Source organism: Bombus affinis, unplaced genomic scaffold (assembly GCF_024516045.1).
Source record: "Bombus affinis isolate iyBomAffi1 unplaced genomic scaffold, iyBomAffi1.2 ctg00000070.1, whole genome shotgun sequence".
NCBI classification, from domain to species: domain Eukaryota; kingdom Metazoa; phylum Arthropoda; class Insecta; order Hymenoptera; family Apidae; genus Bombus; species Bombus affinis.
The window spans coordinates 748,445-775,395 of record NW_026108823.1 but is presented as its reverse complement, the minus strand read 5'-3'; the positions used below and the strand labels follow the sequence as shown (position 1 = coordinate 775,395).

Here is a 26,951-nt window from a genome sequence, read left to right as displayed (position 1 = left end):
GGAGAAGAAAGCGAGGAAGGAGAAAAAAATTAAGGTAAGGTCATCAATGAGCAAAATGTTTAATGTACATTAAAATTGAGTCCGCTGCAACCCTCGTGACTTTTAAAATTCCATACGTATATTGTTATACGTAACATTGCCATATTAAATATATTCGATCAAATATTCAATCTCGTTCCCTGAAAGCTGTTCTTGGATATCTGGTTGGATACTTTACGCACGGAAATAGAGAGTGTTAACAGTAACAAACCCTCTATGTAGTGTTTTTGCTTTGCTCTTTTGATCAGGTAGATGACATTTTGCTTCGAAAAACGGATATATATACCACGGATATGCACATACAGAGTATGTGTATCGATATACACATTGATATACAACTTTGTACAAAGTGTCAAAAAAGTATTTATCGCGGTATTTTTTTCAAGCCATTCTACACCTTCGATTTGATGAAAATTGGTTAAATAAGTGTAGCGCAAAATTGATCTTGACCACAATTTTCAGTGTCAAATTGTTTTTCTATTGCATCATATAGTGCTCATTAGAAAGGAAAGTTCCGTTCTTTTAGAAAAAATGTTTGAAATTTCATTAATACTTAGACTGATTTTATTCATATTTTAAGGTCAAATATGGAATACAATAACATCAATACTAATATCTACTTTTTTGTGCGAATTACTTTATATTTCAATCTTCCTTGATACGCCGTGACAAGCAAAAGTGTAAACACAGCCCGTTGATTTTATGTAAAAAGCGAATGTCGAAGGTATAATGAGAAAAGAGCATTATTTGACCATTCCACAAAATAATTTACCTAAATAGTAGTTAATTCTATTGGATATAATAAACGTGAAGTAGTACTAGTGGACGAAATATCTATGTTGAAACCTTGATTCGACGAGTATAATTAATGTGCAAAACTGTAAACATGGTTTGAGATATCCATTTTTGTAAAATGATTTGTACATTATTAATGTTAATGAAAATTAACTATTACATTTCGTTAATAATAACTTGTAGTTACTGTTACCTAATCTTTACCGATCACTTGAGAAATTAGTCTTTTACATTTATGTGTTTACTTTTTTCGCTCGTCACTGTACATGTTTAAGTCAGATATGAAATATCTGGCGTATTCCAGCGGCTTTGATTAAATCTAAGATGTTGATATCCTTAATATTGAGAATGTTGTTGGAAACTATTATGCTGCGGTCTACCATTCGTTTTTGCCTATATATACCACGGAACAAAGAATAATTTTCACCGAATTCATCCAGAGCATATTTTCTAAGTTTTACTGTATATGATTACGCCCATTATATTATATTATGTTATTACGATGTTATCTAATTAATTGTTGTCTATTTATTTTGATACTTATATTAACCATTATTTATAACATAATATACTAAATACAGTTAGTATACACAATTAGTATAGGGATTAGTATAAGAAATTTTAAACAGCTTTTTTCAAAAGAACGAATCATTTACGATCCAGGGGTTTTCTGAAACTTTCGTTTCTCGTGATGAGTACTTTATGATGCAATAAAAAATTTTGTCTGAAAATTATACTCAAGATCAATTTCATGATCCATTTTCTCTAACAGATCTCCATCTTCCACAGCTATAACAAATAATTTTTTGACACTCTATACATTTAACATCGATTATAATTCTGATAATTGAAACACCGAACATCAATGTGTTTTTTCACTACGCCAACACAGATAACAATTAACATTGATATATAATATATATTTGACGATATATATCTGAAAGAATAGAAATTTCATTTAATCGACTATATGACCATACTCGGTTAAGTACCAACAACGACTATCTATCAACCTTATCTTACTTCCTCAAAGATATAGAAAGACTTTAAAAATTTCAGCCATGTGATTTGGTCCTTTAAAATTTAGAAGTAATATAATGATAAAATACCATCAAAACCTTTAAATTTAACGCACGAAAACATGTCTTCTTTGCTAATGGCGTACTATAAATATAAATATTTGAATAAATATTGCGAATTTCATATTGCTAAACGATTTATACTATTCGTTCGTAAATAATCGTCGGATCTATACTTAAGTTGAAACTGTTGCATTAGATCTCTTTTCTTACTGAAAATTATTTGGATTGGTAACTTGGATGTAACATGTAATTTATTCTTCCTTTATAAATAGTGTACAGAAGATACCAATTCAAAGAAATGGAAGGAAAGTCTAAAAGCAAAGAAAATCTACAGGAAGATAAAACGTTCGAGCCTTGCCAGGCTATATAAGATGCTAAGTAATTTCATTTTGACAATGGTCCAACATCCTACTATGCATAAATTTAATATTAATATAAGCAGGTTTCATGCCAAGTATTACATCTAACGTATAAGCACAAGCCCTGGTTTTAAATGCCTTATAGTAACACCGAAAAGATTATTCAGTTGGATGTCTGACTCAACATCAATATTTTACTTAGAAGATAATACGTCGAGAGCATGTTGGTGGATGGAATGGGAGATGAATGAAGGCTTACTTCTGTAAAATACGTAAAATGGTAGTGGGAATGAATTTTGGCGCTTGGGGACAGAAAAAGAGCTGACTGATACTGTCATACAACTGAATTTATAAAATTTTGAAAATCGATGTAACCTTTGAACTTTATCGTATTCTGTTTCATAGCACAAATTATTGTTCCCGAAATGTACGTTTAGTGTTATAATATATTTGACCAACGGTTCACAAATACTAGTTTTGCAAAAGCAATGGTGGAATTGGAGCAATTCTTTCTTCTTTCATTCTTTGAATGACCTGGATTTTCGAGTAGTCTAGTGACGCTTGATCCGTACAATTAATCGATTTCTTTTTATTACACAAGTGCAAGAGATTCCGCGTTGGACGCCGATGTTGCGAGTTCGAATGCCTGGATGAGGTTGGCACTGAGTATTGGTCCGGATCTGATGTGGTTATCGTCGATGGTTCACCTAAACTTGAAAAACATAGTGTATTGTGGACGCTGAGCTTAGTGATGGCAATTGTAATATTTTAATTTCTTTTATTCTATATTTTCGACTTCTTTTTTCGAGTAGAATCATCAATTTTCCGCCTGTACTATCAATTACCAACCAGCCTGTATGACAAAATTCTATTTTAAACTCCAAACTCGCCACGAGTGGCTATTTTGTTTACGAAATTAAACGAATTTAATAAATGAAATGGCAAGGAAGGAACTACAAGTGACCGTCAAACTATTTTTCTGCTTGAAAAGTAATTCGCAAAGTAATATAAAATAATACTACTGATTTGTGTCTCTTTCAGAATTTTTTCTTAATCTCTTGTCTTTTTCCCTTCAAATTTATTATTTATTATTTATTCGGTGTCACGAAAACCGATTAAATATTAAATATCTTAAATATAGATTGAAATGAAAGCTTGTCAGTTCTGGTTCAGTTGTCACTTCAAAGTTGTTAGTTCAAAGGTTCTGGTACATCATAAAGCAAGGGATCAAATCTTTAACTTATTACAAATTAAATCTTTTATTGTAATTACGAAAATTATGAAAGTACCAAGGGAAACAAGTAGGGAACATGAACTGCTCAACGAACCAAAGAACGGCTCACTGACAAAATTAATACAGTAAGGATCGCAAATAGTACAACATTACACTCTTACATCACATAATAGTTCTCTATACAAAAGATATATAGCGAATCGACTTTTCACAACGATAAGAATCAACAGAACCAATTAAGACCAGGCGAAACTCTCATAAGATAAGATATAGATAGATAAGAAATAAATTTAATAGTAAACACGTAGGTGAAACACTTGCTGAAATTTGCATCACTCGACACGAACGAACCGTTCGGAAGGAAAACGCGTTCAGCCCCCAAGGCTGTGGAATTGGGATCACTTAATTAACTCCGTTTGAATCTATCTTGAATTAATTCTCGTTTAACGACCTGTGCGTATTCAACATCATATCATTTCCGACCATATCGTTCCCAGAAGATGAAACAGCACGGTAAAACAGATGTGAATACCTATCACGAGCGAAACAGAAATGCGAAGATCCTTTGGAACAATAATAATAAAATTGCATGCATAGGAACCATGGATGGAACACAAGGCAAAGGTGTAGATGGTATTATAAGCTTTGAAACGAGCGTATAGGACGAGAGAAATTGATCAAAAAATTGAGTTGAGCCCTTTGAAGTTAGGAACAACATACTTTGATGTTTTGTTTAAAGGAGAGATATTGAGCTGTGCAAAAATTGTATAGGTTCTCTGAAGGTAAATAAGATTTTGTTGCTGAGTAAATAAACGAGATTTCAAGTTTCTCTTGAATATTGGAAATTTAAAGGTTTTGATGGTATTTTATCGTTATATTACTTCTAAATTTTAAAGGACCAAATCACATGGCTGAAATTTTTAAAGTCTTTCTATATCTTTGAGGAAGTAAGATAAGGTTGATAGATAGTCGTTGTTGGTACTTAACCGAGTATGGTCATATAGTCGATTAAATGAAATTTCTATTCTTTCAGATATATATCGTCAAATATATATTATATATCAATGTTAATTGTTATCTGTGTTGGCGTAGTGAATAAACACATTGATGTTCGGTGTTTCAATTATCAGAATTATAATCGATGTTAAATGTATAGAGTGTCAAAAAATTATTTGTTATAGCTGTGGAAGATGGAGATCTGATAGAGAAAACGGATCATGAAATTGATCTTGAGTATAATTTTCAGACAAAATTTTTTATTGCATCATAATGTACTCATCACGAGAAACGAAAGTTTCAGAAAACATACTTTTTGCTTCAAATAATTAAGATAAAATTTAGATACGGGGCTTTCAGCTTATGAAAGTCGAAGAGAAGATATATATTCCATTTGGTCATATTCTATTTAAATTCGTAACTACTCGTTCCATTTACGTTATTAATAAAACATTTTTATCGACAAGCTACCTAACAGAAAGACCTTTTTGTCACTCTAAATTACCTCAAAAGAAAATCCCTTGTCAAACATACCATGTTTCTCGTACGAAAATCCAAAAAAGATTTTCCAAAAAGATATATTCAGTGAACCATGATTCGTGACTGGTGAGCTTGAAAAGAGATGAAGCGTTGAAGCGTCAAAGTTGATATTCCACCAAGCTCTCGACCCTTCTATCTCAATAATCAATAATAAAATAAATAAATTCGAATGAACTACCCAACGAAACGATCACCGTTTTCTATAGAATCTCTTTAAGCATTCTTCATTAAGGAATCGTCAGATTTTACCCCATTACGTTCTTCCATCACAATCTTCGTAATGATGAATAAAAAAATAAAAGCTTTTAAAACCCGACAGCGCTGTCATTTTCTAAAAACGTCGACTTTATACTCCTGATGACCACGAGCACATCCGACTACCAAATATAAAATGCATTGTGAGTGTGTCATCAGCATAATTTTCGTGAAAAGAGCAATTTTTCTTGATAACTATAATTTGTAACATAGATTAAAATCGCTGATTTGATCCCTCTGATATTGTTGTCTTATGAGAGTTTCGCCTGGTCTTAATTGGTTCTGTTGATTATTATCGTTGTGAAAAGTCGATTCGCTATATATCTTTTGTACAGAGAACTATTATGTGATGTAAGAGTGTAATGTTGTAATATTTGTGATCCTTACATTATTAATTTTGTCACTGAGCCGTTCTTTGGTTCGTTGAGCAGTTCATGTTCCCTACTTGTTTCCCTTGGTACTTTCATAAGTTTCGCAATTACAATAAAAGATTTAATTTGTAATAAGTTAAAGATTTGATCCCTTGCTTTATGATGTACGAGAACCTTTGAACTAACAACTTTGAAGTGACAACTGAACGAGAACTGACAAGCTTTCATTTCAATCTATATTTAAGATATTTAATATTTAATCGGTTTTCGTGACACCGAATAAATAATAAATAATAAATTTGAAGGGAAAAAACAAGAGATTAAGAAAAAATTCTGAAAAATTCTGACACAAATCAGTAGTATTATTTTATATTACTTTGCGAATTACTTTTCAAGCATAAAAATAGTTTGACGGTCACTTGTAGTTCCTTCCTTGCCATTTCATTTATTAAATTCGTTTAATTTCGTAAACAAAATAGCCACTCGTGGCGAGTTTGGTGTTTAAAATAGAATTTTGTCATACAGGCTGGTTGGTAATTGAAAATACAAGCGGAAAATTGATGATTCTACTCGAAAAAAGAAGTCGAAAATATAGAATAAAAGAAATTAAAATATTACAATTGCCATCACTAAGCTCAGCGTCCACAATACACTATGTTTTTCAAGTTTAGGTGAACCATCGACGATAACCACATCAGATCCGGACCAATACTCAGTGCCAACCTCATCCAGGCATTCGAACTCGCAACATCGGCGTCCAACGCGGAATCTCTTGCACTTGTGTAATAAAAAGAAATCGATTAATTGTACGGATCAAGCGTCACTAGACTACTCGAAAATCCAGGTCATTCAAAGAATGAAAGAAGAAAGAATTGCTCCAATTCCACCATTGCTTTTGCAAAACTAGTATTTGAGAACCGTTGGTCAAATATATTATAACACTAAACGTACATTTCGGGAACAATAATTTGTGCTATGAAACAGAATACGATAAAGTTCAAAGGTTACATCGATTTTCAAAATTTTATAAATTCAGGTGTATGACAGTATCAGTCAGCTCTTTTTCTGTCCCCAAGCGCCAAAATTCATTCCGACTACCATTTTACGTATTTTACAGAAGTAAGCCTTCATTCATCTCCCATTCCATCCACCAACATGCTCTCGACGTATTATCTTCTAAGTAAAATATTGATGTTGAGTCAGACATCCAACTGAATAATCTTTTCGGTGTTACTATAAGGCATTTAAAACCAGGGCTTGTGCTTATACGTTAGATGTAATACATGGCATGAAACCTGCTTATATTAATATTAAATTTATGCATAGTATGATGTTGGACCATTGTCAAAATGAAATTACTTAACATCCTATATAGCCTGGCAAGGCTCGAACGTTTTATCTTCCTGTAGATTTTCTTTGCTTTTAGACTTTCCTTCCATTTCTTTGAATTGGTATCTTCTGTACACTATTTATAAAGGAAGAATAAATTACATGTTACATCCAAATTACCAATCCAAATAATTTTAAGTAAGAAAAGAGATCTAATGCAGCAGTTTCAACTTAAATATAGATCCGACGATTATTTACGAGCAAATAGTATAAATCTTTTAGCAATATGAAATTCGCAATATTTATTCAAATATTTATATTTATAGTACGCCATTAGCAAAGAAGACATGTTTGCGTGCGTTATCGATTTTACGCTTTTGCCACGCAAACATGGAAATTGCGATTCAAAATTGAATTTGCACTGGAAACGGTTGACGTTACGACATCAATAACATATTTCAAAAACACTGATGATATCATACGGAATCAGAGAGATTCTATGAGAAGTTAAACGCATAATCATCCTATTGTAAATAACAGGAACAGAAAGTACACAAGGAATAATACAGAATCATCCTATCATCCTATCCTATTATACAAGATTGCTTTGATTCGAGCTGAAACATAGGGAAATCTGAAAGAATTTTTCGCAGAATTTCCTTCCCCTTTGAATTGGCTTTTATACAAAACGACATTAACTTTTCAGGGAAATACCTATAGAGTGTGACGATCTATGATTTTAAATAGAGGGGTATATCTGAAAAGAGGTGGATGTAAAACGTAGCATATAAAACGTAGATCAAATCTTTATTCAAGGATTTTTTCTCTTCGCAGAGAATCAGGTTTTCAAGAACGATCGAATATGTATGCACTTGATTTACATGTGAAGTTGTCATTAAAAATATTGTTGCGTTTAAAAAGATAAATATTGATTTAAATTTAATGAAATTGTTAGTCCAATTGTTTTAAGCTTAAAGATATGTAGGTGTCACATTTATATATTGAAAACCTGGGAGCGGCATTAATTAACAAACCTAGACACGCGCACACGTACTTTAAAACCATGCTTGAAAATCGATATTCCCTGAAACAATGCATCGTTCTGCGCTTCCAATTTATTTTCGCACGAAGAATCAGTCCATTCATCGTTGCCGTCACCATCGCTACTGTAATCTATATTACTCGAATAAATTCTATATCTTGATTGGAAAATCGCATATTTTAACGAACTTTCTGTGTTTTTTTTTATGATTTTAATTGGCAATTTCCGAAATTGAACTATAGCTTGAGAATAAACCGATAATATTTGAGGGTATATATACATACATCATGTTTTTGATGGGTTTTGTAGTAAAATAATTGTAGAAAAAGCAAACTTTTTAAGAACAAATTACCATATTCGAGTAATAAATTATAGAAAATTACCAATGTAATTTAAAACTTAAAAAGAAGAATCTATTACACGTAATAAAGAGAAGGACTTGTTCACGAACGGTAATTCAACAAATACAGTCGTTGCAGAAACATAGTTTTACAAGGGAGAAGAATCTCTCTAGGAACTCGACGATGTCACGTCAAGCGAAAATTCAATAAAGTGATTACTAACCGTATTACCAGCGGCAATCGTGTTGCGGCAATTCGTAAATAAGTTAGTCGTCTATTTGCAGAAACGTCGCTGGCAATATCGTCACATTTTAATTACGTCAGCGCTATCAATTGGTCTTGGAAGAAAGTTTTCCATTATGTACTTTTGCCCACGGCGTCGTTCCAACAAATGAATCCGAGTTTTGAATCGCTTTCTCTTATATCACGAATTTGTAACGGTGTTTCTTCAAACTATAAACGATTGTAATGAATGCCTTTGCGTACAAAGACCGATACCTGGTTTGACTAGAAGCTTCAGCTAATTAGTGCCCCAGTTAATTTGGATGTTCACTATCACGCCACTTCCCCCCCCCCCCCCAAAAGTGGCTTGGTGTCCTCCACGTAAAAAAAAAGAAAAAGGAAAAAAAAAAGAAAAAGAGAAAGGAAAAAAAAAGAAAAAGGGAAAAAAAAAGAAAAAAAGAAAGGAAGAAAAAGAAAAAGAAAAAGGGAAAGAAAAGAAAAAAAGAAAGGAAAAAAAAAGAAATAGAAAAAGGGAAAAAAAAGAAAAAGAGAAAGAAAAAGAAAAAGAAAAAAAAGTTAATTAGGATGTTATAAAATGTTATATAACCAAGAACTTATCTTCTGCTTGGTAGTCGCATAAGAGAAGACCGAGCCATTGAATCGCTCAAATAGATTAGCTGATTCGCTTAACGTATTTTTACTTCCGATGACGTAAACAAGAGCAGAAAGTACACAAGTAATAATACAGAAATGTCAAATGTACAGAGGAATAGATTTCGTTAAAGCATTAGAACGTAACATTTCCTTATAATTCTATTTGTGTATAGCAAAATAGCTTGTGTGCTTTCATGAAATATAATTGATATTTAGAAGCTCTCATGTAGGTAGATATATAACTCGTGTTAATTAGTAATTTAACAATACATCATGACAACATATCATTTTCGTTTCTTCGTTTATCTCGTTATGCGCGTAAACGAATGTGTAAATAAAGACATATAATCAACGATAACATGTAGTGGCAAGCATGATAATTATCGACAAAGGAGAATATTGGTGAAATGATTGTGGGTGATTTCACTCGGTGTATCGGTAAATAAACTTTGATAGACATTGCCGGTGGATTCGCTGTCGGTGAAATCGTGTCGATGAAATAATTGTCAGTGATTTAAAGATAACCCAATTTATTGATCTCCCCTTCATAGAGTTGTACGTCTCTCTATAATACATACTCTACCTGGAAGGGCTGAAACATTTAGCTTAGTCACACTAAACTGGATTGGACTGCAAGTAAGAAGATTGAAATGCAAAATTCACGCGTGAGCGCAACGGTTTAGATGGAAAGTTCGATAAGGCGATTATGTATATTAACCCGAAAGAAAGCTCATGGCTTTGCAACGCGTTACACGCAACACGGAATTTCCCTCGCTGAAATAATCCTATTACAACGATACGATTTTCCTTAACAGATCTCGCAATGTAATTCTTCCTCTACAACTTTTTATTAGGTTTGAAACACGAGAGTTTCGAAGCTCTGCAAAGTCTCGCGAATCTAGATGTCGAGTTTCAACGTATTTTCGCTTCTTATTTTATAGCTGTTAATAGTTATTATCTCACTCTGCACGTACATCAAACGAGTACTTATGTAAATCCAAAGGAAACGGAAACAACCGAGAATAATTGAGGATAATTCGAATACGTACCGATTAGTAAAGTGTTTGGCAAAGAAAAAAAAAAGGAAAATTGTATCGGAGAAATAGGGGAAAAACGGTGGCGTACATCAAGCAATCTTTATGGCTGTAATACATTTATTATTCATTTATGTTCATTTTCTATCGCGTCACAGACCTTGAAATAACTGGCAGAACGAGCATATAAATCTTGTATCGCTCGACCTGACTTCTCCCGATGGAAAAATATTCACCAGCCTGGGATCGTGCATCGCTAATTACTCCGTTCTACTTTTCGAACGCGTTTCCATCCATACAGAAAAGCAAGAAGGCAAACTCTATCATGAAGAGATGCAAAAGCAAGAAACCAACCAACGACATGCCGATCGACATGGTGAAAGCAGTCCTACAGAGGCTATTCACCATGGGACACGGATCCTCCCATTATGAGGGCCGCGAAGAGGCAGAGACCGAAGAAGAAGAAGACATCAGCTTCAGCGTCGTCATCGGCGAAGGCGATGTCGACGATGGCGCCGGAAGAATGAACACCAAGATGGCTGCAGGAGTCGATGGAAGACTCCTGGACTGCTGGAAGCAGGAGCTGGAAGCAAGCTGGAAACAGACTGCTGGAAGACGGCCAGAGTAATACTGCTAAGGCAGCCGGGAAAGGATCCCAGTCTCCCTAACGCGTATCGGCCGATAAGCATACTCCCAGCCATGAGCAAGATCTGGGAAAAATGCTTTAAGAAGATCATCGTGAGATGCATCGGAACGGACCCGTTCCATCGGAGGCAGTATGGGTTCAGAAAGAAGAATTAGCTTAGCGAATACCGATAAGAACAGGAAGAAGCAGAAACGGGCACAACGAACGGCCCTGTGCATAACAACGACGGCATACTGTACCGTCTCCCACGCGGCACTTAGCGTGTTGACCGGGAATCTCCCGATCTACATAAAGATAAAGATGCTCGGAGAGACTTACTAGTGGAACAAGATCCATAAGACCAGGATCGGCGCGGATGACGGCAACGAGCTGAAGGAGGAACTGGAGGCGCAAGGAAATTAATACCGAGTGCGCTGCTATTTACCAAAAAGAAGATGGACATCGATCATCACACCATGCAGCTGTTAACCGGGCATGGGAGTGTGGCGGCACTCGACACTAACTAGTGTCGGACGACGGCAGCGACATCTACAGCCCCCAGTGACAATTACCGCGGACCAGGCCCAACTACTACAACTATCACGCACGTCCAATAAATATATAACGAACACACGGCCACCTCTACAGGAGTTTTGGGGTCTATAGGAAGAGGATTGGCAAGAGCAGCGACAGCAACTGTCTCGACTGTGAAGACCCTAACGACGATGCAGAGCACGCCCTCTTCACGTGCCCGAAGTGAACGTACAGAAGGATTGAGCTGGAGAACGCTCTTGGCGAGAACATAGACGTGGACAATCTGATCGCCACGGTGACCGCCAAGAACGAGAGCTGAGATAAATTCAGGTAATTTCGCAAGACTGTCATGCCTCACAGGAGGGTGACAGCGAAGGCCTTGAAGGAAGCAAGGAGAAGAACGAGAGCAACAACAACTACGCGGAGTAGTGAAGGCAGAGATACAAGACAACAAAGAATCACAGAAGGAGATCAGCCCAGTATTCTGAACTAGCTGAGAAGATGACGAGAGCAATACAGAATATACAGAATAACTGCCTGAAGAAGAAGATACAACGGGGCATGAAAGGACAACCCTGATGACTGCCGACAGGTTTTACCGGGGTTGTCTGTCCTCGAAGCAAAGGAAAAAGGAGGAGGGGTTTTTAGTGGGTATGGCAACAACATCCGCCCGAGTCCCACATAACCCAGTGATGCGGATCACTGGGTATGCGTAACAGCATTTTCCCCTCCTCACGCAAAAAAAAAAAAAAAAAAAAAAAAAAAACTATCACACTCTATCAATTTTAAGTTGATAATTTCGTTATTATATAATTTTTCTTAGTCTAAACTGAATCCAGGAAGAAGAACTTTCATCCAATTACATACTTCATTAATTCATGAATTATATTCGTTACCGTACGTACAAAAAGAAAGTTGACTGATATAAAAATTCAAAGGATAGAATTTCTAAGCTCGCGATTGGAAACAGATTCAGTTCAATGGTTTAATTTGCCATTTAATTGAATTCTCTGGCAATTTCAGCGAACTGTGGGCTTTAAAAGTGTCCCGCATTCAAACGCAAGACTTCTCCTCCACCTTTCCCTTTCTTTCAATTCCAACCTCAAGTAATTGACCAATTAATTCGACGATATATTTACATGCTTGCAAGGGATTCAAACAACTTCGTTGCGTTAAATTCGCAATTATAACCAACAGGAATGTCTCAATCAATGTGCAGCTCGAAACAAATAAAAGATAATTAACTTTTCAATATAACGATTGATATGTTTGATGAAGAAAAATCTATGAATTTTTAAAAACGTCTCCTAGTACATTTAGCATTTTTATAATAAAAACTTAGAACATACACGCACACATATACTATTCCATGAAATGATTTGCACAGCAATGAGTCTAATCCTATCATATTATAAAGGGATGAACGAACTTTTCCTAATAAATATAACTTTATACAAAATCTTGTTTAAAAAAATTAGTTTTTTATTCTCATTAAATTAATTTAATATCAGAATATATAATTTTAGTCGTTATCAAAATTTTATGTCAAATGCGTTCATAGATACATATATAAATAAATGTATCCTATGTATCCTATTTATTTATTGCAACTGAAATCTTAACTTAAATATTTATTAACAATATTCTGACGAATATGCAATGAAAGATAAAAACAACTTTATTTTTCTTATAGAATGTCTCATGCTTCTTACTCATTTTATGTTTCTCGTTGTCAGTGCGTAACTACTTATCAGCCGCAGGAATGCTAAGTTTTACTACTGAGAAACGAAGAGACATATAGATGCAAATATACGCTATCTCGCGTGAAAAAACATCAGATACATTAACCAGAAGGAATATCCGATACATATAAAATTCATAGCGTAGTTATTTATACATACGGAATATTTATTTCTGTATGAAATATTCTTTCTTCTGAATTCTTATTATAAATGTATGTCCATTTCCTACCTTAAAATGTCTCTCCTTTGAAAAACTCCATTTAAATATAACGATCAACAAAATATTACCAATAAAAATATTAAAACGAGATGCTGAAAGAACCTTTTAATGAAGTACAAATGATTATTTCAAGTTTAATTCTGTTAAATTTGAATTGAATCATTTATAAACCGAACAGGTGTACAAAATTTTATTGCGTAAAAATCGTGAAGCTGAAAATTAGGAACGAATAACGAATGGGTAACCTAGTTTCATTAAAAGGTACGTGTACGCCGATCCGCGTAACAACTTCGACACTCCAATTATTATAAAGCATGTATCCTTCAGAGATTTTTTGCGCGAACGCAAGATACCTTTTACACGTGCAACTGAATAAGTGGAACGTGATTTTCAATATTTCTTCTTGTAGAACTTGTAACAACGTAACTGTTTCACGAATATTTTCCCTGACAGTTTTACAACGATGCGTAGAAATCTCCTTTTCTAATTAATAATTTCAGCATTTCTCTGAACAGTTTCGTTGCGATTCAAAAATATACAAAGCTTACGACGTGGTTGTTTAAAAATATTTATATGTAACAAGATTTCGAATTTGTCACATCAATCGCGATCTCAGCAGGTGTAAATTAATTCGTTCTAATGAACGAATAAATTAAACGGCTCGTGACAAAAATTATCCCTGTCCATGTTTGTCTTTCTAAAACTAATTCAAGGCGAGTTAAATGAATCGCTGTGTACCCTATTCGCGCAGCATGTGTTTTAACGACCAGCATGCAAGCGTTAACGGTGTACTTATTAATTAACGGTAACTTATTAATTAATTAAATTCGTGTATATCAAGTTTCCTATCATTTAATACTTTCGTGTAACTACAGAGATTTGATACTATGAAATGAAATATAAAACTTGGTAAAAAAACGCGCTTCGTTAGGAAATGAGGGTGATGATGCAAATATTTTTTGTAGCCATTATATAGAATTTCGATGGTATAATTAATCAGTATCAACTTACCAGCCCCTGACGGGACGAAAGTGACGAAAATAATTTGCAAACAGATGAAGATTGCAAGTATTTTCGAGTCCTTCATGGTTGTAAAAAATCAGGTAATGTTGTCGCTGTAGAATATGGGAAAATCAGGCGTTTCAATATCAGTTGTGCGGGCACTGGAGTGCGTAGACCAGAAATATCTGCGACAAAAATCAGAATACATTTGTTTTCGCATGATTGGATCAATTTTGTGTAGGACTAAGCTGATTGAACCTAAAACGGGATAATTGTCCACCTTACGACCTTAACAAGCCCGCTTGATTCCCTGTAAGTGCTTGAAATTGATGCTTGTATTCTTTCCAGATTAACAAGCTTTGCCCCCACCCCCCCTGCCTCTCTATTTCCTTAGATCGAGTTAGACTGCCACAACATATTATCTTTCTTCTTTTCTTTTCTTTCGATCTTTTAAAGCCTTAAATCGCTGGTTATTACAGTGTATACATTCAATTACCCTGTAAGTCGTAAGTACATGTTTTACGTTATTTTTCATTTTCCAGCTAAATTCCACAAAAACAAGAAATATACTTCCAACGTGTTTTCACATGTCTCTAGCAAAGATCTCAAAAACAAGTTGCGGCGCAATTTAAAACGACAAATAGCACCGTGTGTCTCGTTGTGGCAACGCACGTGTAACGTAAATCACATCAGAAACCAGGACACACACACACACACCGCGGGCAGGATGGTGTCCCGGTTGGCATACTTCGAACCCGATGGACCGATGAGGGAAACACATGGCGACCTTGGCGACAATGTATATTGCCGGAGTACCTGAGGATTCATTTATGGACTAACGGTCCTTCCACCAAATGTTCTAGAAGCGTAGCAACGGTCACGTACGCCTACAGGGTAGTGGGGATAATGAGGGAACAGATGTCACCGAAAGTAAAAAGATTGTAAGAGACTCAGTCTCGTACGGTCACGGCTAGAGCTCAGAAGTGTCTTATAAGTGTATAAACGAAGGAAAAATAAAGTTTTCTTCTTTCTTTTAAATTTCCTTTTATTTTACGTGACACACGCTTCGTCAGCTTTTTAAAAGCGCTCTCTGTCTGCTTTTTTCTCTCTTCACCGCCTATTCGTTTTTTCTTAACGTGTGAAACCGTTTTTACGAGGACGGGAGCACAGAAATGACGTACTGGCAATTCTGTTTCGTGATGACACAAGCAGCCCGGTTTCAGTGAATTAAACCTGGCCCCAAGCTTCCAATTATCTCTCCCTTCCTTTCCTTTATTTTTCCCTTCTATATCGAGTTTGAGGTTTTCTAAATTTCCATTACAATCAACTATGGCTTTTCTCTATTTTATATGTTAGCCGATGATTCATGGCAAAAGCGTCGGCTGTAAAAATATTTGGAGTTGCAACAGCAACAAGTGTGCTTTCTCAAACAGAAAATATTGGAAGCGTACTCGTTGGCAAAACAGTTCACGGATAGTTCGTCCTCTGCTTGTTATTTGTTTCAATACCGTTAGCAAATAAATTCATGAAACATAGTGTGTTTCAACCGTTCGCAGAGAGACGCGATCGCTAGATAACGCGTCAACGAGAGTCGTAAATTCTCGTTACGATTAAACAATCGATGCCACGAACTGATTGATCCCCTATTTCTATTACGAGAATAGAGGTGGTTAGGTTTGAGTGTATACGAACAACTATACTGGGTTGGTTGATAAAAGTTTAATAAAAATAACGAAACAACAAGTTCAGTCAAAGATCAACAATTATAAACGAAAAAGATAACAGTCAAGGTTTGTTTAGCGGTTTGCTTATAACGAGACCTATCGCACAAGCAACAGCTTGAGACAGACGTTATGTGTTAGATTCGATTCAATGTGTAACGTTCGACGCGTCACAAGGAACTGATCGACTTTAGATGATTTCTTTGTCTCATCTTTAAGACGACCCCCACTATACTTAGGTCACGCCACCGTTCGCGCCTATGATCACGTATGTCTATTCTTGCGTGGAAAACGTAACGGACAAAATTCGACGTTTCGAGAACTCGCTGCTTGGCGATAGCTATGCGCTCGTCGATACATTGTATATGATCCTGGGGTCAGATAAGACTGTAGCGGCACTCGAGCACGGAACTTTCCAACGGCTTCGCGACACAAAGCGCTATACCTTCAAAGCGTAAGGCCGACGTGCCTAATGTGCCATCGATATCCCTATGGTTCTTCCGCCGAATATTCGGAAGAATGCACGCACGGCAACCGCCGCGGTACATCTAATAAACGCGTGTGTAGTGGGGATATCGAAGGGCAACTAAGAAAAGAATCCATTTGATTTCGAACAAAAGATTCATTCTGCCTCCAACCGCGAAGTGCGAAAGGTTCAGCATCATAGCGAAGCAAACACAAGCCGAGATACGCGATTGTAAACTCTCGATGGTTAATCATAAGTGTGAATCGTATAAATTGTTGATCTGTTGATTGTTAATAGAAATAAACTTTTCGTTGAACATCTGAGTATTCCTTCCGCACCTATCACGACACACCACCTCAAACTGGTGACCCCGACGTGATTTTTTGTGTTAGAGGTGACAGTGATAGACTAGTCGCGGTGTGAACAGTAGTGTCCGCAAATCACACTATGGAAATGGAGAGCAAACCAACTCCAGCCGGTGCTTTGTTTCGCGTGCCACCATTTATGCCTACGAAGGCCGGGCTCTGGTTCTCGATCCTAGAGAGGTATTTCGACGTAACCGGCATCAGCCACGATAAGGAAAAAGCCGTAACCCTCATGGGATTCCTTGACCCAACATACCTCGCCAAGATCGAGGATACCGTGACCCACCTCCCTGATACCGGCCAGTACGATAAATTGAAGAGCGAGCTGATCCGCACCCTGACCGAATCCGACAGCGCCAAAGTCGAAAGGTTAGTCGAACGCGAAGAGATGGGCGACAGAAAGCCCTCACAGTTTTACAACGACCTAAAGAAACTAGCCAGCCCGCTCGCGTCCGACGAGTTCATCCTAAACCTGTGGAGGAACCGCCTCCCAGACCGTATCAGGGAAGTCCTGGCCGCAGTTGACGATACGAGCATAGAAAAGCTGACCAAGACCGCGGATAGAATCGACGAGGCGTACGTTCGCCACGGCCACCGCGCGCATAGGGTGGGCGCAGTCGCCGAGCCACTGGCATCATACGAAGATAAAACCGACGCACTGGCCGCCGCCGTCACCAGCAGGGTGCTAGACGGAATGAAGGCTATGAGAATCGACGGGCATCGTCGACCACGAAGACGCTCGAATTCTCTCACCCGACCCCGCCGCCGTTCGCGTTCGCGAAATAACCCGCGCCAGGACGGAATGTGCTTCTATCATGCGAGGTTCGGCGATCGCGCCAGGAAATGTAACGCCCCTTGTAAGTGGAAGTCGGGAAACGACACCAGCCGTCCGTAAAAGCGGCGAACGACAACGGCTTGGGATCTCGCCGCATCTTTGTTTTGGACCAGAGAACGAAGACTTCATTCTTAGTTGACACCGGTGCTGATATCAGCGTTTATCCCCGAAGCAGGCTATCCACGGACGTAAAGAAAACAGCGTATGAACTATTCGCTGCCAATGGGACGCGCATCGCAACGTACGGCACTTTAGCGATGGAGCTAAACCTGTCCCTACGCAGAGCATTCAGATGGAACTTTACGGTAGCCGACGTGCAAACCCCCATCATCGGCATGGACTTCCTAAGCCATTACGGGTTGCTCGTGGACGCGCGAAACAAAAGCCTCACCGACACGGCAACTCGAATGTCATCGAGGGGATACACCGACACGACAGACGAAGTGTCCGTTAAGACCATTATCGGCGAATCACCATATCACCAACTCCTGGCAGAATTCCCGGACCTCACCCGCCCACCGATTTTTGGAAAAGTGAAGACTCGACACGGCGTGGTACACCACATCGAAACCACGCCTGGCCCGCCGGTCTACAACAAACCCCGCCGTCTCGCACCTGATCGACTTAAACAGGTAAAGGAGGAATTCGAGCTCATGATCGAGCAGGGTGTGATGCGACCATCGAAAAGCCCGTGGGCATCACCTCTGCACGTAGTGCCGAAAAAGGACGGAAACCTGCGACCATGCGGCGACTACCGCGCGTTGAACGCTCGCACCGTACCCGACAGGTACTCACCGCCGCATATCGAAGACTTCGCGCATCATCTGTTTGGTAAGCGAATCTTCTCAAAGATCGATCTCGTCCGCGCGTACCATCAAATTCCGATTGCGCCCGAAGACATCGAAAAAACCGCGATAACAACACCTTTCGGACTTTTCGAAGCAACAAACATGATGTTTGGACTTCGGAACGCCGCGCAAACATGTCAGCGATTCGTCGACGAAATCACACGTGGGCTCGATTTCGTCTACGCGTACATCGATGATTTCCTAATAGCATCGGACGACGAAAGTCAACATCGCGAACATTTGAAAATTCTGTTCGACCGCCTCAACAATTACGGCGTCGTGATAAACCCCACGAAATGCGAATTCGGCGTGCACGAAATTACTTTCCTCGGATACTCGGTAAACTCCGACGGAATTAAACCGCCGCCCGAACGCGTCGAAGCGATTATAAAATTGTCGAAACCCGCGAACGCTAAGCAGCTACGTAGGTACCTCGGTATGATAAACTTCTACCGACGTTTCATACCGGGGGCCGCAAAAACACTCAAACCGCTCAATGATTTGTTAAAAGGCGCGAAAAAGGGCAACGCGCCCATAGAGTGGTCGGAACTGGCGGATAACAGCTTTCGCGAATCGCAACGCGCTCTCGCGGATGCCACGATGCTGGCGCATCCGATACCAGGTGCGCCTATCAGCCTCTCGGTAGATGCGTCCGACTACGCCGTGGGAGCGGTATTACAACAACACGCGAATAGCGAATGGCAACCGCTAGGGTTCGCAACGAAATCTCTGACCCCCGCGCAGCAAAAATATAGCGCGTACGATCGCGAACTACTCGCAATATACACCGCAATCAAACACTTCCGACACGCTTTAGAAGGCAGAAACTTCGCAATATATACCGACCACAAACCTCTTACCTACGCGTTCAGACAAAAATTAGAAAAGTGTTCGCCGCGACAATTTCGATACCTCGACTACATCGGTCAATTCAGCACAGATATACGTTACATAAAGGGGCTAGATAATAACGTAGCCGACGCTCTGTCGCGCATCGAAGCAATAGGGAAGGCCGTGGACCATCAAACTCTCGCCGCCGCGCAAGAAAACGACAACGAACTAAGCAATATCGTCAACTCCGGTACAACCGCGTTACGGTTAAAGAAGATACGCTTTCCCGGTTACGACGCAGAAATATACTGCGACGTATCAGCCGACATTGTAAGACCGTACGTACCGAAATCCTTGCGGCGCGACGTATTCAATTCGCTCCACGGACTTTCCCACCCAGGGATACGTGCCACGCAAAAGTTGGTGACGTCGCGTTTCATTTGGCCGTCCGTAAACAAAGATTGCCGGACTTGGGCACGACAATGTATCCCGTGTCAACGATGCAAAGTCACCAGGCACGTATCCTCACCCGTCGGAACGTTCGAAACAACAGCAGGCCGGTTCGAGCACGTACACATAGACATTATCGCGATGCAATATTCGCAAGGCTACCGATATTGTCTAACGTGCATCGACCGTTTCTCGCGTTGGCCTGAAGCCATCCCCATCGCCGACATGGAAGCGACAACCGTTGCCTCGGCCCTCCTTGCTACATGGATAGCTCGTTTTGGCGTGCCTGCAAAAATAACAACCGACCAAGGACGCCAATTCGAATCAAACTTATTTAACGAACTGTGCCGGTTGCTCGGCATTAAGCATCTACGCACGACAGCCTATCACCCCGCGTCCAATGGGATGGTAGAGCGTTTACATCGGCAATTAAAGGCAGCAATAAAATGTCACAATACGAGCAACTGGGTAGAAATCCTACCAATTGTTTTACTTGGCATAAGAACCGCTATCAAGGAGGACCTGAACGCGACGGCCGCTGAAATGGTTTACGGCACCGGCATACGATTGCCGACAGAATTTTTCGCACCGACAAAGCAACAGCCCAACTCGGAATTCGCGAACCGTTTAAAGGAGCGAATTGAGAAAATCAGGCCTCGTTCGATTACGCGACACGGCGACAGGAAAACCTTCGTGTTCCGCGAGCTCGAAACATCACCATACGTATTCGTACGCCACGACGCGAGCGGTGGCCCGTTACAACCGCCTTACGACGGACCTTACCAGGTTATACAGCGTGGAACAAAGACCTTCACCGTCAAAATAAACAATAAAAACGTAATAGTCTCCATAGATCGTTTGAAACCCGCTTTTATTGTATCCGACGACATTGAACAACAGCAACCAGCGCAGAAACCCTCGTTACGTTTATACCGCGTAAAACCAAAACTACGCAGAACGCCGAGCAGGCACAACAAAGCGAAGATGACTCAGGAGTTCATCACACCACGCGCGCGGGCAGGAGAGTTCGCTTTCCTGATCGCTTTCAGGCGGGTCTGCGATAAGATAATAGGTCATAACTACCTGCGAGATGTAAGAAAAAAAGATAAACGTTGTCACTGGTAAGGGGGTACTGTAGCGGCACTCGAGCACGGAACTTTCCAACGGCTTCGCGACACAAAGCGCTATACCTTCAAAGCGTAAGGCCGACGTGCCTAATGTGCCATCGATATCCCTATGGTTCTTCCGCCGAATATTCGGAAGAATGCACGCACGGCAACCGCCGCGGTACATCTAATAAACGCGTGTGTAGTGGGGATATCGAAGGGCAACTAAGAAAAGAATCCATTTGATTTCGAACAAAAGATTCATTCTGCCTCCAACCGCGAAGTGCGAAAGGTTCAGCATCATAGCGAAGCAAACACAAGCCGAGATACGCGATTGTAAACTCTCGATGGTTAATCATAAGTGTGAATCGTATAAATTGTTGATCTGTTGATTGTTAATAGAAATAAACTTTTCGTTGAACATCTGAGTATTCCTTCCGCACCTATCACGACACACCACCTCAAACTGGTGACCCCGACGTGATTTTTTGTGTTAGAGGTGACAGTGATAGACTAGTCGCGGTGTGAACAGTAGTGTCCGCAAATCACACTATGGAAATGGAGAGCAAACCAACTCCAGCCGGTGCTTTGTTTCGCGTGCCACCATTTATGCCTACGAAGGCCGGGCTCTGGTTCTCGATCCTAGAGAGGTATTTCGACGTAACCGGCATCAGCCACGATAAGGAAAAAGCCGTAACCCTCATGGGATTCCTTGACCCAACATACCTCGCCAAGATCGAGGATACCGTGACCCACCTCCCTGATACCGGCCAGTACGATAAATTGAAGAGCGAGCTGATCCGCACCCTGACCGAATCCGACAGCGCCAAAGTCGAAAGGTTAGTCGAACGCGAAGAGATGGGCGACAGAAAGCCCTCACAGTTTTACAACGACCTAAAGAAACTAGCCAGTCCGCTCGCGTCCGACGAGTTCATCCTAAACCTAAACTAAAAGATTCATTCTGCCTCCAACCGCGAAGTGCGAAAGGTTCAGCATCATAGCGAAGCAAACACAAGCCGAGATACGCGATTGTAAACTCTCGATGGTTAATCATAAGTGTGAATCGTATAAATTGTTGATCTGTTGATTGTTAATAGAAATAAACTTTTCGTTGAACATCTGAGTATTCCTTCCGCACCTATCACGACACACCACCTCAAGACGATCCGACTGCGACATTATAGGGCCGCGAGCGACGGTTAGAAAATACAGCCCGTGGTAAGCCTCGTGGCGTAACATTGAGGTTATTATTTCTAATGTATTTTTCCAGTGTTCTGCCTCGAGGTGTAAGGTTTCTTGACCCTCATAGCATGTGCTTTGAGTTGTAGTCTCCCGCTGCGATGTACTTGTCCCCTAGGTCCTGGAAGTATTCTTCCCACATTTGTGATGTTATTTTGTGTCGCGGAGGCACATATACTGCTGACAACTGGAAGTAGTTGCTACTAGTTTGAACTGTAACGGTGGTTGCTTGTAAATATCCTTTGTTAACTTGGTTGTGTAGATAATGTTTGATATCGTTTCTGACTATCACTGCTGTCCCTCCGTGAGCTTTTCCTGAGGGGTGTTTGGTATCATATATGGTGTAGTATGGTATTTTCAAGTAGCTTTTTGTAGTGAAGTGTGTTTCTGAGACAAGTAGTATGTCTATGTTGTTATTGTATATGAATGTTTTAATTTCGAGGGCCCGTTGTTGTAGGCCGTTTGAGATCCAGGCTGCTATTTTTAGAGTATCCGTTTTTATTTTTTGCTTAGCACGTATGTAATTAGTTGTAGCATGACTGTGATTTGTTGGGTTTGCTGTCTGAGTACTGCGTTTTGTTCGCTTATCATTCTGGTTAGCATTTCGGTGTTCTTTATGGATTGTTTGAGCAGTTCTTTGATTTCTTCAGTGTCATTGTTATTATTGCCGTGGTATTGGTTGTCTGTATGTGTCGGTTGGTTGGTTACTTGAGCGTAGCTTAGACCACCAATGGTGTTGGTGCTGATGGGTTTGGTGTTTGTTGCTTGCTCTGTATTTGGTATTATTTCGGGTTTTGTGCTGTCCTGTTGGGCTTGTGTGTTGGTGATTGTCCTGCTTCGTAGGGGCGGGAACAGTTTGCGTTGTAATTGTTTCCTAGCTTCGCAACCTTTATAACTGGCTGGGTGTTTTCCGTTGCAGTTGTAGCATTTAACCTCCTCTATTTTTTCCGTTGATGGGCAGTGTATCGTAAGATGATTCTTTTTTATGTCTAGGTGGCTCCACTTTTACTATTGTGTTTAGTAATTTTTCTATATCGTATACTTCTTTGTTGTTGTTTCTAGGTTCTAGTTCAACTAGGAATGGCGGTAATGGTTGTTTGGTATCGTATTTGTTGATGTTATTAATTGTCCTTACCTGGTGTCCGATTTTTGCCAGTTCTTCACTTATTTTTCCGGTATTTGTTTTTCGGTGTAGTCCCCTGATTACTGCTTTGTAGCTTCTGTCAGTTTTGAGTTGGAAAGTGTGATATGCTGCGTTTTTTCCCTTTAGTGATCTTGTAATTTTTCTGAATATTTCTGGGGTGTTGGTTTGCACTTTCACCTGGTCTATTTTTATCTGTTTGATGACATAGTTGTCTTTCCCTGCAGTGTTGTTTAGGAGTTCGATGAGGGGGTCGATTATTTTCGCATCTATGTATATCGGTGGTGGTTTGGGAATGCGGTTTGTCGGACTTTCCGTTGGGTCCGTTGCTGCCTCTTCTGGCAGTGCGCTGAATGGATTATGCAGCTTGATATCTTGTAGCCACCGTTTTTTTTTCAAATGTATCAATTTTCCTCGCGCTTGCGAGCGGGGTTACCTTCCGTTTTTTGCTGGAGGTTGCCACCGTCCAGCTTTCTTCCTGGTGTATTGGTATGTTTTGCTCCCCGTCGGATTGTGTTGCTTCCATAATATCGTCTTTTTTCTCTACATATGTAGTGTCTGTAGCTCTATTTATGAAATATGTTTCACCTGAATTAACTATTTTTATTGGTGGAATCTGCATGATTCCACGTTTTGTAGATGGGCGTTTGCTTTGTCCCTTTCTCTTCCCTCTTGCCGCACTTTCACTGGAGCACTGTTTCACACGTCCGTTTAGGTCGCCTGCCCAGGCGGAACTGTGTTATAAAGTAACACTGCTAGCGTGCGGATCTGGACCAGCTCAAATTGTATTCCTGTATTTCATCATTAAGTCAAATATATACTTTGTATCTTACACTTTATCCACGCGTTTTTCTCTCTTTATATACCGAATAACCTCAACAGGACGAAAGCTGGAAGCTAGCGAAGGCTAGCAGAAAACGCAAAACAACTCCAGACATAAGTGCCATAGAAAACCCAGCTACAGAAAAGCAGCGATGGCTGCAAGAATTACCATTAAGCAACTCCTTCAGCTCACTAACAGAAGAAACAGACGCTGACACCATAAATAAAACCACAATCCAAACAAATCATATTACAAAACCACCACCAATTTTTGTTGAGGCCCAAATAATAGACCCGCTCATCGATCTACTAAATAATCTAGACGAGAAAAACAACTACACAATAAAGCAAACAAAACTGGAACAAGTAAAAATTCAAACAAACACCCCAGAAACATTTAGGAAAGTTATAAAAGCATTACAAGAAAAAAAATGCTATTTACCACACGTATCAGCTAAAAACTGAAAGGAGCTATAAAATTGTCATAAGAGGATTGCATCCTAAAACGAACATATATAAACTAAGCGATGAGTTAGCAAAAATTGGTCATCAAACAAGAACAATAAACAATATAACAAGATTCGACACAAAGCAACCATTACCACTATTCTTAATAGAACTGGAACCCAGAAACAACAACAAGGAAATATATGATATCAAACAAATACTAAACACAATAGTAACAGTGGAACCACCACGACACAAAAAAGATATACCTCAATGCATGCGGTGTCAACAATACGGACACACTAAAAATTATTGCAATAGAAGCCCAACTTGCGTCAAGTGCGCAAAAAACCACTTAACTATACACTGCCCATATTCTGGAAAAATAGAAGAAGTTAAATGCTATAACTGTAACGGAAACCACTCAGCCAGCTATAAAGGATGTGAAGTAAGAAAACAATTACAACGTAAACTGTTCCCGCCCCTACGAAGCAGGACAATCACTAACACACAAGCCCAACAGGACAGCACAAATCCTGAAATAATACCAAATACAGAGCAAGCAACAAACACAAAACCCATCAGTACCAACACCATTGGTGGTCTAAGCTATGCTCAAGTAACCAGCCAATCGACACATACAAACAACCGATACCACAGCAATAGTAACAATGACACTGCAGAAATCAAAGAACTGCTCAAACAATCCATAAAGAACACCGAAATGCTAACCAGAATGATAAGCGAACAAAACGCAGTACTCAGACAGCAAACCCAACAAATCACAGTCATGCTACAACTAATTACAAACGTGCTAAGCAAAAAATTAAAAACGGACACTCTAAAAATAGCAGCCTGGAACTCAAACGGCCTACAACAACGGGTCCTCGAAATTAAAACATTCATATACAGTAACAATATAGACATACTACTTGTCTCAGAAACACACTTCACTACAAAAAGCTACATGAAAATACCATACTACACCATATATGATACCAAACACCCCTCAGGAAAAGTTCACGGAGGGACAGCAGTAACAGTCAGAAACGATATCAAACATTATCTACACAGCCAAGTTAACAAAGAATATTTACAAGCAATCACCGTTACAGTTCAAACTAGTAGCAACTACTTCCAGTTGTCAGCAGTATATGTGCCTCCGCGACACAAAATAACATCACAAATGTGGGAAGAATACTTCCAGGACCTAGGGGACAAGTACATCGCAGCGGGAGACTACAACTCTGGACTTCTGGACTTTGCAGTTACAAGGGGACTAAACACAAATAAACTAAAAATAGCACCCAACCTCGAGCTCAGCTCCGACCATACACTGATAATAATTGAATACAGAAACAAACCAATACACTATAGCAAACCAGAAACACTATGCAATAAAACCAGCAAATGGCAAACTTTCAAAGAAATAATAGAACGCAAAATAAACTGCAACATCCCGTTGAAAACTCCGGAACACATAGAACAGGCAGTAGCAACATTGACAGCAACTGTTCAAGAAGCAGCAAGGACAACCACTACACCCGAATCAACCAGCAGACAAACAATAACAATCCCGCAAGAAATACTCGACAAAATCAGAAAAAAAAAGCAAAAGCAAAATGGCAAAAATACAGAACTCGAGAAAACAAAAAACACTTAAACAAACTTGCAAAGGAAATAAAAAACAAAATAAAGGAGCACAACGATAACGAATTCGCAAAGTTCATAGGGATACTCTCCACACACGAGAACACCAACTATTCACTATGGAAAGCCACGAAATAAATAAGGAAGCAAATAATACCCGTCCCAGCAATCAGAAAAGCAGATAACACATGGGTAAGAAGCAACGAAGAACAAGCTGAAGAATTCTCCAACCACCTCTGCAACACATTCACACCACACATTATCAACAACAGCAACCTCAAAAGTCATACGGAGGAGGATCCACAAACCACTATTACCACAACCGACAAGGAATACACCATACCTAAAACATCAGCACAAGAAATTAGAAACATAATTGTTGGGAATATGATACATTTACACTGTACATGTGAATGTGTGTGTAAGCGTCAGAGGACGTCCGGGTCTTGGTTGAGACAAAAGACAAGAGCCGGTCAATTACGGTATGTGGAAGCAAAGAATAACGATGTTTCTCGGATATAAAGAATGCGAGATTGTCACAACTAGGGTGAAGACAGAAACAGACAATGAAGACTGGGACAAAAAGGATTTGAAGGCAATAAATATAATTTATA

At 39.3% G+C, this 26,951-nt stretch overlaps 1 protein-coding gene and 1 long non-coding RNA gene across 14 annotated transcripts in view; both read left to right on the top strand.

The window, feature by feature from the left end:
• Nucleotides 1-26,951, top strand: part of LOC126927031 (G-patch domain and KOW motifs-containing protein-like) — a 730,127-nt gene that overhangs the window by 250,672 nt on the left and 452,504 nt on the right. The window lies entirely within an intron of this gene.
• Nucleotides 14,694-15,454, top strand: LOC126927102 (uncharacterized). Its single transcript, XR_007715161.1, has 2 exons — nt 14,694-14,728; nt 14,959-15,454. It is a non-coding gene; the product is annotated as an uncharacterized LOC126927102 (long non-coding RNA).